Consider the following 14,933-nt stretch of genomic DNA (forward strand, 5'->3'; position numbering starts at 1 on the left):
GAGGATTATATCTTTCCTTCCTTTTGCATTATTTCTATTAATTATTAATTAGTCACTGAATGGGAAAAAGATTCCAAGAAAAGGCTTTGCAAATGAACGGTGTTCCTGTAACCCAGCACTGAGACATCTTGGTTTAGTTTATCCATCTGCAAACCACGGAATTCACTTAACTGAAAGTGGTTGGACTCATTCCATGCTATCTCAGGAAATTTTGAAATAATGAAAGTATTTTCCTTTAACTCTTACTCCAATACTCAAATCAATTGGCATGTCCTTTCAGTTTTTGACAATCCTGTGCTTTTTAGTCCTATAATGGAAGAGATGGACTGACAAGAAAAAAATTGGCATCAGTTGCCGCTTTAATTCACTTAGATTCATCTGCTTCTTCTTTTCAAAGGGCATATTCCATTTCTTCTATTCCTTCCTTCTCCAATGGCAAACACCTTTTCCTCTGATTCTACACTGACAAATGATTTGGACAGATGTTACCATTTCCTCCAAACCTAACTTTTCTTTAAAATTTGCTAGGGCTGCAGAATAAGTCACATTCTCCAAATTATCACAGGACTCCAGAAAGCCAACTCCCAGGAATCACCATTTAACTTTTCAGGATCTGGGCTACATTTCACTGGCGGATATATACAGCCCTTCAGTCTTCTGAGATAAAGTTGTTTTATTACTTAAGATGAAATAGATTTTATCAGAGATCACTCTAGCTAGCTGAGATATGGGCACCATAGTAGGCTTCATGCTATAGTCTTTAAAAAGAAGTCCCCAAATGTGCCCTTTCCTCTTATCTGTGAAATACAGTTCCCGCAGATTTACTCATTCTGTCAAAGGCTCCAAAAGACCACATGGAAAAAGTTCCCAAGACCATGTTAGCTACAGTAAGGAATTTTAGTCATTTGTAAACTCGTTCTGAAATTGCAAAATAAAATAAGTGAACTTTCTTTAGATTTCTTAAATAATGCTAAAAATCACATTTAAACAATGCATTCCAACATGTTAAGACTTATCCCACATGGTAACATATTTTCTCTTGATAGCACATTATTGCATAAAACCAAAAATTATAATTTGTTACAAAAGAATTGAAAGGGGCCTTCAGCCATCACCTAATTATAACCCTGTTTTATAATTTATTTTATTTTCTGGGGACAGTGCCAACACAGTCCCCCAGTACCACAAATTGCAGCCAAGTGTCCCACATTTGGGGAAATTGAAGGGGTCAGCACATCCAGAGTACAATGAATAAGCCTCACTCTGGGAAAACCACCTTCATGATCATGGTATCTCCCCTGCCAGGTAAGTACCTGTTTTATAATTTTAAAACAGTCATGCAAATTAATTGCACTTTAAAAATTATAAATTACTCTAATTATATACAGTTTGGCTTTTGAAAAGACCAGAACTATTTTTGTCATTATGTGTGATATTAAAATTTGCATATGTTCAATAACACAGAAATTAAAATCACCTTCCTGTCACAAACACTATTTTAGAATAGAACAAAATTATAAGCCCCTGACATATTACAAAAACTCTGTTTAATGATTAATAGTGTTGAGTTCTCAGAGGAATTGCCAAGCTCAGATGTGTTGAGCTTTTCCAGCTTCAGCATTCTTTTGAACACTCTGGGAGGGCAAACATCTTATCTTTCAAATCTTTCACTTAGTTCTTGCTAAATTAAGCTCTTAAAAAAATAACATATTATTTTTTCCAATGAAGACTGCTGAAATGTTATGATTTAGAATAAGTACCTACTGGCTAGAATCATACTAGTAAGTCAAAACTTATCTGTCTAATGGTTATACAGCTGGAGTCAATATTTCAATTAAAAAACATATTTATGGCCTGGACCGGCGTGGCTCAGCGGTTGAGCATCGACCTAGGATCCAGGTGATTGGGGTTCAGTTCCAGTCAGGGCACACGCCCGGGTTGTGGGCTCGATCCCCAGTCGGGGGCATGCAGGAGGCAGCCGATCAATGACTCTCTCTCATCATTGACGTTTCTCTCTCTCTCTCGCCCTCTCCCATCCTCCCTCTGAAGTCAATGAAAGATAGATTATATATATATATTTATGCAGCGCCTTTATAAAGAAAAGGATAAAGATTTCAGTAAACTAGACATTTAACAAAAACTGGTCATCAACCAGAAGCAGGTAAAAGTCCATCAACAATTCTAAACACATTCTTTAAAAACACTAACTCTATTTTAATGCATTAAAATAAACAGTGTTTAATGAGCAAATTGAAATTGGAACATCTCTCAACAAATACAATAACCCACATGTATACCATTTATTCCCCAAGTAGTTATTTTAACATTTAGTCATAATTAGTGCATAAGGTGAAGGTATAAATTTTTTAAAATTATACATTTCTTTTATTTAGAGACAATGTGAAATAAGTTGAAAATCCAAAAGATACATAACAGGGATAAATTTACTTTTCTCAAGAAATAACCCATCTTTAAAAGTAGTAACAAAGGTATCTTTAAATCATTCAGGTCCATATTCAAACAATATTTACTGAGAATTTATCTTGTGGCTAATATTATGAGTGAACAAGAGTGAATTAACCTATGCTCTGATGGAGCTTACATACTATTAGGAAAGACGGATATTAGATTTTTAAAAATTGCACAAATAATGAGAAGTGGGGGAAAAAAAGATATACCGGGAGCTCTGGTAGCATATTATAAGAGAACCTTAACTAGCATAAAAACATCAAGAGGAGCTTTTCTGAGGAAGTAACGTTTAAACTACAACTTGAAAGTGAAGTTTACCGAGCAGAAGGAAGGTTGTGTGTAAAGATCTGAAAGTGTGAAAACATGGATCCAGAGAGAAGACCACAAAAAAATCTGCTGGTCCCGCCAAGCCTTATGATGGGAAGCAGATGTAATTTCCTTAAAACACGAACATAAAAACATATCAAGTCCTCCTAAACAGGAGCCACAAAATGACCTTAACTATACAACACTCTCCTGCCGGGAGATATTAAATCTGCATGTACATTTGCATATTAATATATGTATATTTTTGAAGTAGATACTAAAAGAAGAATTAAAATGCTGTTATTGTAGCTCAGGCAAATATGACGGTAGAGAAACAAAAAGCTGTCTCTGAGGGTGGGAAAAAAAGTGAACACATTATATTTAACAGGTTTAATGGGCCGGATTTAGTGTCTAAAAGTAAGGGGGTGAGCAAGTTGACGAAGTGATCACAGAATTATGCTTCTAGCCACAGTGTGCTGCCCAGGTGGGTCTGGAAGGCTGGACGGATTTCTGGGAAACAGATACAGGTCTCCCAGTCAAAGACAAGTTTCCTCACCTGACTTGATACAGTTTTAGATTAACTGTTAAATCAAACTTACTGATTAAGGAGCTCATGTCTCAGAAAAACTGAAAGATGACTGGAAATCTATCCAAAGATTCCAAAGTGAAGAGTGAGAGCCATAATGCTTTTGCATTGAAATGTAGAATTGAGTTAACTGTCAGTGAAAACAAGGAACTGTTATAAAATATTTATTACAGATGAAAAGGAATGATGTAACATTTAATTAGGTTTTGCCAAGTCTCCATCATTTTCTCATAAAATTGGACAAATAAATCCTGTTCCAACAATATGGAATCATTGCAGAGAAAAGATAACTGACAACCAAGGTGAACTCTAAGGACTTAAAGCAGATAGAAAATGGACATAATTTGTAATTAAAAGGCGGAATGAAAATGTTGTTATAACAATTTGTAAGTATGAAATATTTAAACATAGCATCAGACATCTCTTAACTATAGTTTTTATCTGTAAGGTGGCTGAAAGGAGAATATTATTCTGAGACAAAAACAAAACCCCCTCAAGAGGAAAACGCTTCCTACTACTGTATTGGAGAACTGAAGGAGAATCATTCAATCATGCAAATTAACATCTTGCACATAAATTGATGTTCTGTCTCAAACCCAGCAGCAATTCTATAATTCAACTCAGACAGAAATCCCCTGGCTTGAATTGGCACAGAAAATTCATAGAAAATACTCTAATACATAGTTGCAGATCTATTAGCTGAAGTTATCATCAGTAATTGTAAGCAGTAAAGTAGCTCCATCTTTGGTGTAGCCAACATTGGAACACAGTTGGCTAATTCTATAAAAATAACAGAAGCAGTTCAAAAATCATAATCAGCCCTAGCCAGGTTTGGCTCAGTGGCTAGAATGTCAGCCTGGCGACCGAAGGGTTCCGGGTTCAATTGTGGCCCAAGGGCATGTACCTCGGTTGCAGGCTCAATCCCTGGCCCCAGTGAGGGCAAGTGCAGGAGGCAGCCAACTGATGTGTCTCTCTCACATCGATGTTTCTCTCTCTCCCCCTCTCCTTCTCTCTCTCTCCCTCTCTCTGTCCCTTCCACTCTCTGAAAAGCAATGGAAAAAAATATCCTCAGGTGAGGATTGAAAAACAAAAAAAAGAATAAAAAAATTGTAATCACTGAAACTGCTGTGAATACAGAAAATTATGATGAAGATACTGATGTGTGAGTGACCTCTCGGAGGGGCCCCCGCTGAGGAAGGTGATCGAGCACCTGCAGCGAGGGATGGAGCTGGACAGAACCCAGGCGGAGAGAACGGCCCAGCTGCCCATGTCCACGGGTGGAAACGAGAAGGGATGCTAGTTAAAGCCACAGCTACAGGTAGAGGTGAAACCTAACTTTCACACAATCAGTGCTTCTGAACATTTGCATGGACACCTCTACAGGGGCTTTCTTGGTCTGGATATATTCTTTTGTGCTTCAATGGGAATTTCAAGCTATACAGTGGCACTGTCTAGAAGCCAACAATTTCTACAGGTAGGTCAGATTTGTCTATAGAGTAATAATTGCAGTTATTTGATGAGTTCATTGCATTTTTTCATTATTTTATTTTTCCGAATATTAAAAAACTGAAAAGGAAGGTTCTTTTTTAAAAATGTTCCTTAATTCTAGGTCATGGGCTTGAGGAGGAGGCTGCAATGATGCTCTCATACTGGAAAGTAAGCCCAGAAGGGTAGGGGTTTTATTTCTATTTTGTTTCATACTGAATCCACGGTGCCTAGAACATTGCAAGGCACATGGTGGTTATTTAGTAAATATCTGAGTGAATGAATGAATAAATACCATCTCAGATCTGGACTAGGCAGCTCAGGTCCACACAAAAAACAGCAATTCCAGCAACTCGAAGCATCTGCCTAAGGAGGCTGGCAAAATACAGCCTAACCCTCGAGGGCTTGAGGCAGGGAGAATCAAGACATAGTACAGAAAAAAAGCCAGATTTTACAGATTGCACTCTTATGCATCTCATATTATTTCTGAAAATATCAGCAATATGCATCATTAATAACATTTATTAAGAAGCACTGTGGGCCCGGCCGGGCGTGGCTCAGCGGTTGAACGTCGATCTGGGATCCAGGCGATCGGGGTTTGATTCCCAGTCAGGGCACATGCCTGGTTGCGGGCTTGATCAATGACTCTCTCATCATTGATGTTTCTGTCTCTCTCTCTCCCTCTCTTTTCCTCTCTCTGAAATCAATAAAGATATTTAAAAAAAAAAAAAAAAAAAAGCACTGTGGGGTAAAAAAATGACAATTTTCAATCAGAAGGCCCGAGCTGTACTGTGCTTTCAGTGTTATGTTTGCTAAATGTACTTGGGCAAGTCACTTAAGCCTCTGAACCTCAGTTTTCTCATCTGCACAATGAGAAGAATAAATTCCCTATATAGTGAGTCATCTTTAAGAAAATAACTGAGTACATGTGAAAGTACCAGTTACACCAGTACCAGAGACAAGTAAGCACTAAATAAGTAGGGGTTTTAAATATGTTAAATAAACATATTATTGTCCTTATTTCTGTATCACACCAAATTGTACTACTTGTTACTGAAATAGCTTAATTGTGTACTACCAAAAACATTGGTGAACTAACAATTCTGCAAGTTGGAAAAAACATAGAAATCCAGCCTGGCCAGAGTCGCTCAGTGGTTGAGCATCAACCTAGGATCCAGGAGATCGGGGTTCAATTCCAGGTCAGGGCACATGCCTGGGTTGGGGGCTCAGTCCCCAGTAGGGGGGCGTGCAAGAGGTAGCTGATCAACGATTCTCTCATCGTTGATGTTTCTCTCTCTCCTCCCTTCCTCTCTCTGAAGTCAATAAAGACACATATGAAAAACAACAACATAGGAATCTGAAAGATTCCAAGTTTCAGCATTATACTTCTCACTATGAGGAGAAGAATTGCCCAAGAATTCAACGCTAACTTAATGTGTTTGTTTGCAATGAAATATTAAGAGTATGACTGGGAATCTATTAGGCTTGAGAATAATAAATTGAATAACCAAATAACATCATATCTAGGTTTGGCAAAAGAAAAAAACAAGCCAAAGCTAGTACAACCTTGGAATAAAAAAATGAAAATACTTTGTTATTATTTGAAAACTTCCAAAGCTCAGGAAATAGAAAAATATTCTTTATTCCCTACATACAGACAGACTTTGCACAGCTCTCTATTTCTAGAATAAATACACAGTCATTATAAAAGCCTGACAAAGTAGAATGCCATCCACTACTTTTAAAGTGGATTCAATTTATTTCCTTAATGAGGGTTGGGGCAGAGATGAAAAGGTGCACTCTTTACTTCTTTGCATCCAAATACGTTATTTTTTATCACAGTTTATTTTCTTCAACATTGTTTATACTGTTCCTGAGAAGAAAGAATAAATATGCTCAAAAAAAAAAAATTATCCCTGATGTTAACCTACACTTATCAGAAAATAACTTTCTGAATCTCTGGTTATCACTCTGTTTGAGATTTAAATATTTTCTATGGTTAGTGTTTAAATATTTGTCCATGATGTAACAAAAAATTGGACATTGTACCAATTTTAGAATTACACAAAACAATAAAAAAAAGATAGCATTCTCAAAAAATAATGTGCTTTGTTTTGAAACTCCATAATGACCTTTGTCTTCTACCTTCATTCCTGATTTTTAACATTATTTCTAACATTTTCAACATACAGTGGAATTTTACGTTGAACTATTTCCCACTTATGCTCTGGCCTAGTTGAAATGTTAAAGGAATATCATCAAGTTTCTAATTCACTTGATTTCAGCTTGGCTCTCTCCTATTCAAGCGACATTTCTGACAACCCTTGGCTGTGTATATTAACTGCACCCCGCTCCTGCAGTAACTCCTGTCCTCTCGGGGCGGTCATGTCCCTTCAGGGAGAGCGGGGCCATGGGCGAGCAGGCTGAAGAAAGGGCAGCTTTGGTAGCGGAGTCGCCTGCTTCTCATCACTGCTGCTCATCTGAACATGTCACTGTTTTTGTCTCATCCAAGCTTACATCCTCACTGTCCTGACCACAGCAGATAAATGGGGTTCTGCAGGTTTAAATACTTGAACACTCCTCTGCTATATCCCAACTAAGCAACTAGTGACGTATCCCCAGCCTCTCTGCCTCTCCAGGAACCTGGAGCCTGCATTTGCAGATATGGAACATTCTTGGTGCCACTCCCACGTTTGGTTAACAGTCCTCCCTGTGCATACCTCGTGTTGTAGCTTCCTTCTCAAATCTGACACTGTGTCCTTTTCTGGATTTCTCCTACTTTTTGGTCTACTGAGGGTACTCTGACTTATTTCCCAGCATAATTCTGCATCAAATTATATGTATTTATTTTGTGTTCTATCCAGAGATTTGGGCTTGTAAGTCAGATATTGCTGCATGTGCTTGGTTTATCATAAGGAATAGAGAATCTATAATTTTCCTTTTGAAATATATCTTAATATAAAATATAAGTTTAAATTATAAAAGGAGATATCAAAAGCTCCTTTAATAATCCCATCACCCTGAAAACTTGCTGTTGCTGTTTGCATTAGCATCACAGGGCACAGAACTAAAGGATGAAAACACCATTTTAAGATAGTAAAATCCTTCTTAAACAAAATTAGAGGTTTATCTTGGAATCTCTTTATAGTGATACATACTAGAAAACATGCAAATAAAAAAAATATTAGAAGAAGAGAAGAGTTAAGGGATCTGAAATGACTGGAATATGAGGGGGAGGGAGGTACAGAAGTGTGGGAGAAGATGAAATAGGTAACGTGTCTAGCATAGAGCTGAATGTCAGATTGTCTCAGGAGAAGATGACATGGGAATACTGACTAGTTTGATTTTGGGACTAAAATACTTGCTCTCATGCTAATGTATGTCTTTATGCAGTAGAGTAGTGATTTTCAAGCAGTGTGCTGCAAGAATTTTTAAAATATGCAATACCTGACTATTTAGTTAGGGGCACTGACTTCTTTTCCCTTAGACTGTTAAAAAAGAAAAAAAAAGAAAACAGCCAACACAATAGCCATCTGGTGTAAATGACGCAAATTATACCTATTTTTTGTCAGATCGGCAAAAAAAATATTTTGTGTGTGCCGTAGAATTTCAGTAATTGGTTTATGTGATGAGATGCAAAAGGCTGAAAATCTGCGGTAGAGTGTAATGAACAAAACAAGGACTCTAACTGGGTTCTAATCCCAGCTCTGCCATTTGACCTCGGGCAAGTTTATGTCACCTCTTTGTGCCTAAACTCTCTCACCTGTAAACTACCTCAAAATTTCTCCATGAGGACTAAATGTGTTGATTTGCACAGACAGCTTAGAGCAGTGCCTGACACAAACCATACAATATATAACTCTGGCCATTATTATTAATATTATTAATGTTGCTTAGGATCCCAAGCAGAATTTTAATCCTCACGCAAGAGTTTAGAAAACTCCCCCCAAGAACAGGGTTTTATAAAAGGCCCATAAACTCCAAGTAGATAGATTTTCTAGTAAAATTCCACATTGATAATACTAAATAAGTCAAAATTTGAATAGGACAAGTCATTTAAAATATTCTTGGGATAGTTTAACTAAATGATATAAGGGATGTAAACTTGCTTGCAAAAAAGTCAAAATCCACACTGAGATGAGTAAAATGTAAGCTTATGCTCCTTTTGTATTATAATTATTAATCTATATTTTCCAACAAATTAACCAACAAATTTATTTCCAGTATACACATTAGTTGAGTATACTTAAAACTATTTTTAAAGAAAGAGGGTCTGCTTACTTTATAGCCATTAACAAGTCATGTTTGAATTTTGAACTATCGTTAAACAACATTTTTCTATTTCCTCCTAGGTGTCAGGATTAGCAAATAATTTTATTGACAAAGCAAAGCAAACAATTCTATTTAAGCAATTATCAAAATTTGAAGGGAAAAAAAACAGACTGCCACATAAATGTCAAATGATTCTCCCCACTGCAGGTGCTAGCCGGCATTCAGCCTTCTATGAAAGTTATTATGAGGTATTAATTACCCTGTGTTATCTCTTGGTAACTCCAAAGAAAGGAAATAACATAAAAATAATTTTAAAATTTTAATGGAATAGTTGTTTAATGTTCTGAAACTGAGTAGAAAAGAACAGAAGAACATGCAAATATGTTCTCTTCTCCCAGCATGACCCTTGGATATGTAAAGTAGATTTAATATTAAAGCTCTAACTCTGCATTCCAGAAATCTAAATACCACTTGTGGCTTATAGAAACTAGTAAAATCTGCACAGGAATGTTATGTCTAATCACCTTACATAAGGCAACCTGGCATTATGAATGACAACTTACATAAAAGGATCCAAATCTTGATTTATTAAATTGCTCATACACTGATACAGTTTTCAAACTCAAGTGAAGAATGCTTTGTAATTTATTCAATAAATCTAATTTATTTTCCACTTTATGTCCAAAAGTAGTAATTTTTTCTCTGATTTATTAAATACCTTATTAACCATACTAAGGATGCACAATCCATATCTCAATGTATATTTCAAGATATTTTATGAAATACCTGGCTCAGGTAGTATAATTCTATTCATTCACAACTCTTTTTCCTCCTAAGTCAAAAGATACCCAATCCCCCCAAAAAACAAACAAAACAAAAAAACAACCCAAGCAAAACAAAACAAAAACACCCAATCCTTGAAATCAATTACATATTTTTAAAAATACTACACTAGTAAAATCCTACTTCTGATACATTTTATGTGCTAAAATTTACCCTCAATAAAGCATTTTTTTTTCTCATTATAAAAGTAGTATATGCTCCAATGACCTTTAAAAATAAGTTAAGAAGAATAAAATTAAAATCATCTAGAAATAAGCACTGCTAACATTTAGGAGCATTTACTTTCAGTATTTAATACTGAAGGTAGTCAGGTCAGGCATATAGGGTATTAGAATCTTACTGTAGATGCAGCTGTGTGTTCCAGTTTTGTTTTCACTTTTGTTCTTTTTGCATTTTAAATGACTATTTCCTATGCCATTAAATATTTCTAAATGTCATTATTTCAGTGTGCATAATATTTCTGTGTTGGATATAGAAATAAAAGTTTTTTTCTCAAATATCCCCCACAATTTCAGGTAGCCTTTATATACTAAGAGTTCCTTACTCAACACTCAACATCGCCTGTCCCGTATTAACAATGCCTCTTAAACATACTCATTTGGAAGTGCCACAGCAACCCAAACTGAAAATATCCAAAACTGAATCTCTCTCTCTCTCTCTCTCTCTCTCTCTCTCTCACATACACACACACACACACACACACACACACACACACACTTCCAATCTCAGCACCTAGAGCCATCAACAGTCTTGGAAGCTAATAACCTGGGCCATTATACTTGATTCCTCTCCTTTCACCCTTTGTCACCCATTCACACAGAATCAATTCCACTCTTTCAACATACCATTACTGCATTTATTTTTCTTCACCCCACCAGCATCTCCTCCTCCAAGCCTCCATTACTTCGACCCTGGAGTGCCGCGGAGTCGCCCAGCCAGCTTTCTTTCTCAGCATCGCTCCATCATTCCTTGTTCCCACACTGCACCCAGCGTGGGGTTTGTTAAACACAAATCGTATTTGGCTGCTCAGCTGCTTAACCCCTCCAGCGGCACCACACTACATTCAGGGTAATGTCAGGTCCCTTGGCCTCCGTGCCAGCTGCCCTACCCTCTTCACCATGCCTCTCCTCTCCGCCCTTACCCAGCCCTGCCCACTCTGGACTCCAGCTGCTCTGAACTACTTCCAGTTCTTCCAACGAGCTGTTTCCTCAGATGCTGGGAGGGTCCACAATATATTCGGTTCCTCCTGACTGAACGTTCACCCTTCGTTTAGACATCATTTCCTTTAGGTAGCGTCCTCTAATGTGCCCCAGGAATAGGCCCAGGGTACCTGCTGGGGACACCAACAGTACTGTACCCTCCTAGAGTGGGCTAAAGAGAATCTCCCCAAAATCCACGTTCACTCAGAACTTCAGAATGTGACCTCATTTGGAAATGGGGTTTTTACAGATGTAATTCGTTCAGGATCTTGAGATAAAACTGTGGAATTAGGAGGGACCCTATGTCCAATGACTGATATATTTATAAGAGGAGGGGACACACCCAAAGACTCACAGGGAAGAAAGCCACGGGCAAATGGAGCCGAAGACTGGAGGCGAGCTGCACAAGTCAAGGAACAGGGAGCTATCAGAAGCTGGAAGAAACAAAGAAGGGTCTCCCCTAAAGACGCTGGAGGAAGCGTGACCCTGCTGACACCTTGATTTGAGACTTCCAGCCTCCAGAATTTTTGTTGTTTTAAGCCGCCCAGTTTGTGGTTCTTTCTTAGAGTAACCCTAGGAAACTAATACACGTCCTACCCTAGACTCATTGTAGTATATTAATTGTTGTATTTCAGTTCTCACTAGACTATAAGTTCCAAACAAAGCAAGAACTCACTCTGCTGTTCACAATTTTATATTCAGTGCTAAGGACATCAACTGGCACATGACCGGTAGTTAAAAAACCTGTCTAAAAGATCAAAAGCATTTTTCATAATAGTAGATATTTATCAAACCCTAAGCAACATTATTATTTAATCTATGTTAATTTTACTGGCAAAATCCTTATTATGAGATAAAGTGCATTTAGAGATTTAGGGCTTTTGAAAGGCAGCTTGGAAGAAGGGTCTTATCAAACATACATTGTTTTCACTTGTCCCACATTCCCTCCACATCCTGGTCCCCGAACTCTGAAGTTCCTTGGGGGAGCCTGCCCTCTCCGAGCGAGCAGTCTGGAGAGAATTATTCATCAAGTGCCCTGGTTCCCGCACAGGGCACATAACTCAAACTCGGCCACGCACGCTCCCTTTGCCAATGCGGGAGGAACGGCAGGAAGGCGCAGCACGGCCCAGTGATCGAAACGCTTTCAGTTTCAATGATCAGGCCATTACTGATGAGCTATGAAATGTAAAATTCATGATTTGCCACTTTACTCCTCTGAGACAGCCACTCCCTTTTCCCTGTGCGTTGCACGTACTAAGGTAAATCCTATTCTCCAAAACATTTCCTTTTTAAAAACATTTCTATTAGAAATTTTATTTATCTTTGTTTTCAACGTAAATCCTGCTCTAAAGCACATTAAACCATTTAATAAAGATGTTATTTCTAAATAAGTGAAGGCTTTAGTATAGTAAATGATACCCTCAGAGCATAACTAATTAGTTTACACTGGAAGACCCAGAGTTCACCACTTTGCAACACAGAGACCAACATATGTGATGAACATTACTTTGTCAGGTTTCACTATTTCGTTCAAATAGCAATTAATCTATAAAGGAACTATTCATTACAATTACATATTACATAAATATATAGAACATTTTTCCTTTAAATCTCTTCATTAAATGAAAACTAATATTATTATTACACAAGTAAAGATTAATTTGAATATCACTTATTATTAGAACAGAAGTATCATTTACTTATATAGATATACTGAATATAAATTTTAAATATACAACCTAAGGTGAGTGAAAGCAAAATGGTTTCTTTAATTTCTACAATGGCTTAAAGGCTATTTTCTTTTGTATTTAAATGCAGATAGGGCATGATACATCCCTTGAATAGGATTTGAATTTGCTCTCCACTGAGGTGTTTCCCCAGGGACTCTCTTCAGGCAAGAGCGCTATTAGTCTCACCTATTAAAGCAGAAGGGGGCAGAAGAAATTGTACTTGTACCTCCTTCCTGCTGCTTTCTTAACATTGCGTCCCATTTCGTCATGTTTATTCTCCCACTATCTTGAATGGCTGCATCATCTTAATCACACTTTCTGCCCAATATACTGTTATGTCCATGAGGATGTATCTTTCAATATTTCTAAAAGCTTAAAACTATGTTAAAGTCACATTTGAATCTAAACTTCATTTAGTCTCAAAACTAAACCTTTCTCTTTCTGTCACACTGTCCTGACTTTGTACTTCTTACGTGCAACTAAAATCGGTGTCTCATTTGTGAAGCATCCTTCAAGTCCCATTCGGAAAGCATTACCAGCAATTGCCCTTCCCTTTTACTTCCTTCTTGGCGCTTAGTACATCCTACCTGTACCTAAGGAACTGAAACATGTTTTCTATGTTGCCATGTTTTATCGAAAATTAGAAGACCCAGGAAACTGTTCCTGTACCTTCCTGCCCTTAATGTCTGCCATCACCACCACCTCATTCAAATAATCAAGGTGCTTAGGCTTACTGTAATAATAAGTTTTTAATAAATATTAGCTGAATAAATGTATACTTGCCATCATTTATAAATGATATGTTTTAGACAATGTGGAAAGATTATGCAAATATAATATTCACATTTCTTCTAGGCTTAGTTATGTAAGGGATATAATGGCTGAATATATGTGAGTGGAGGATGCTACTGCTTGCAACCAAAATTTAGAATCTTAATTTTGAATTTTTCCTTCTACACCAACTAGATTTTGTTAGGAAAATTCTTTGAATAAAAAATATTTAAGTCAATGGGTCAACAATAAGAATAAAAAAGCCTTTAAAATATTATAACCATTGAAACAGTGATGCTAACTTTAGTAACTACTAATGCAAAAAGAGTGATGTATATATCTATCTATAAGCATAGTCTCTGAATAATAAACACATCTAAAATATTTAAAAATCATTTGCTCATATTAACACATACAAGGGGAACTATGAAACACTAATACTACCAAGTAGGACTAAATAGATTTGTTACAAAAATAATAAAGAAATTCAACAGAGAATACATATAATATTATCTCAACTTCATGTAAAGGGAAAAAGAACAGAACAAAAAATCAAATGATAGAGAACAAAATTATACAAGTTATTTTTAGAAAACAGGCTCAATAGTGATTTTAATTTTATTTTGCTTTTATGTATTTTACCATTTTCTTTTTAAATGTTTGATACAAAATAAAAACATTTTTTGCAGTTTCAAATCTTTTCTTCAATAGTATATAAATAAACTATCACTTATTCTTACCTGGATACGCTAACTTTAGTTGAAAGAAGAGACACTTGACTTTGGACAGTTTCAATCATGCAGTTGCCATCCAAGTTCTCCTTCAATCACTTTCCTCTGTGTATCAGATGGAATCACATATAAATAAAAATAAAATTAAAATTGGACTTAGTAGAATTAATAATTACATTTATGTATATCTCAATTTAGAGATTACAATACATATTCTAAAATTCTAATTGTTTCTTGTGAAAATTCAAGGAAGTTACCTACCAAAAGGGAAACAATGGTAAATGATGTAAGTTTTTTGAAAAAGTAGAGTAACAAACAGTTGCTAGATAAGGCAAATAGCAAGACTGCTAGATAATAAACTAAATGTTTTAACCCAAGATATATACACCGTCTCCCTCAGGCTGTACAACTAATATCAGCTCTCTCCTTCACATATTAGCTAGTTGATCAAGCCCACAGCCCTGCCCATGAGTAAAAAGGTGAAACAGAATTTTAGGAAGCATTTATCTATTTTAACTTTCATCATGTTGGAGGTGGCGGA

General features: G+C 36.6%; 1 protein-coding gene across 4 annotated transcripts in view; it reads right to left on the reverse strand.

Moving 5' to 3' along the window:
- Window positions 1-14,933, reverse strand: part of GULP1 (GULP PTB domain containing engulfment adaptor 1) — a 187,204-nt gene that overhangs the window by 106,934 nt on the left and 65,337 nt on the right. For all 4 annotated transcript variants that reach the window (XM_081143477.1, XM_081143474.1, XM_081143475.1 and 1 more), the window contains one exon: window positions 14,402-14,497. The gene's annotated coding sequence lies outside the window, so the exon portion shown is untranslated. The remainder of the gene's footprint in view (window positions 1-14,401; window positions 14,498-14,933) is intronic.

This window comes from Miniopterus schreibersii (assembly GCF_964146895.1).
Source record: "Miniopterus schreibersii genome assembly, chromosome: 7".
Lineage (NCBI taxonomy): Eukaryota > Metazoa > Chordata > Mammalia > Chiroptera > Miniopteridae > Miniopterus > Miniopterus schreibersii.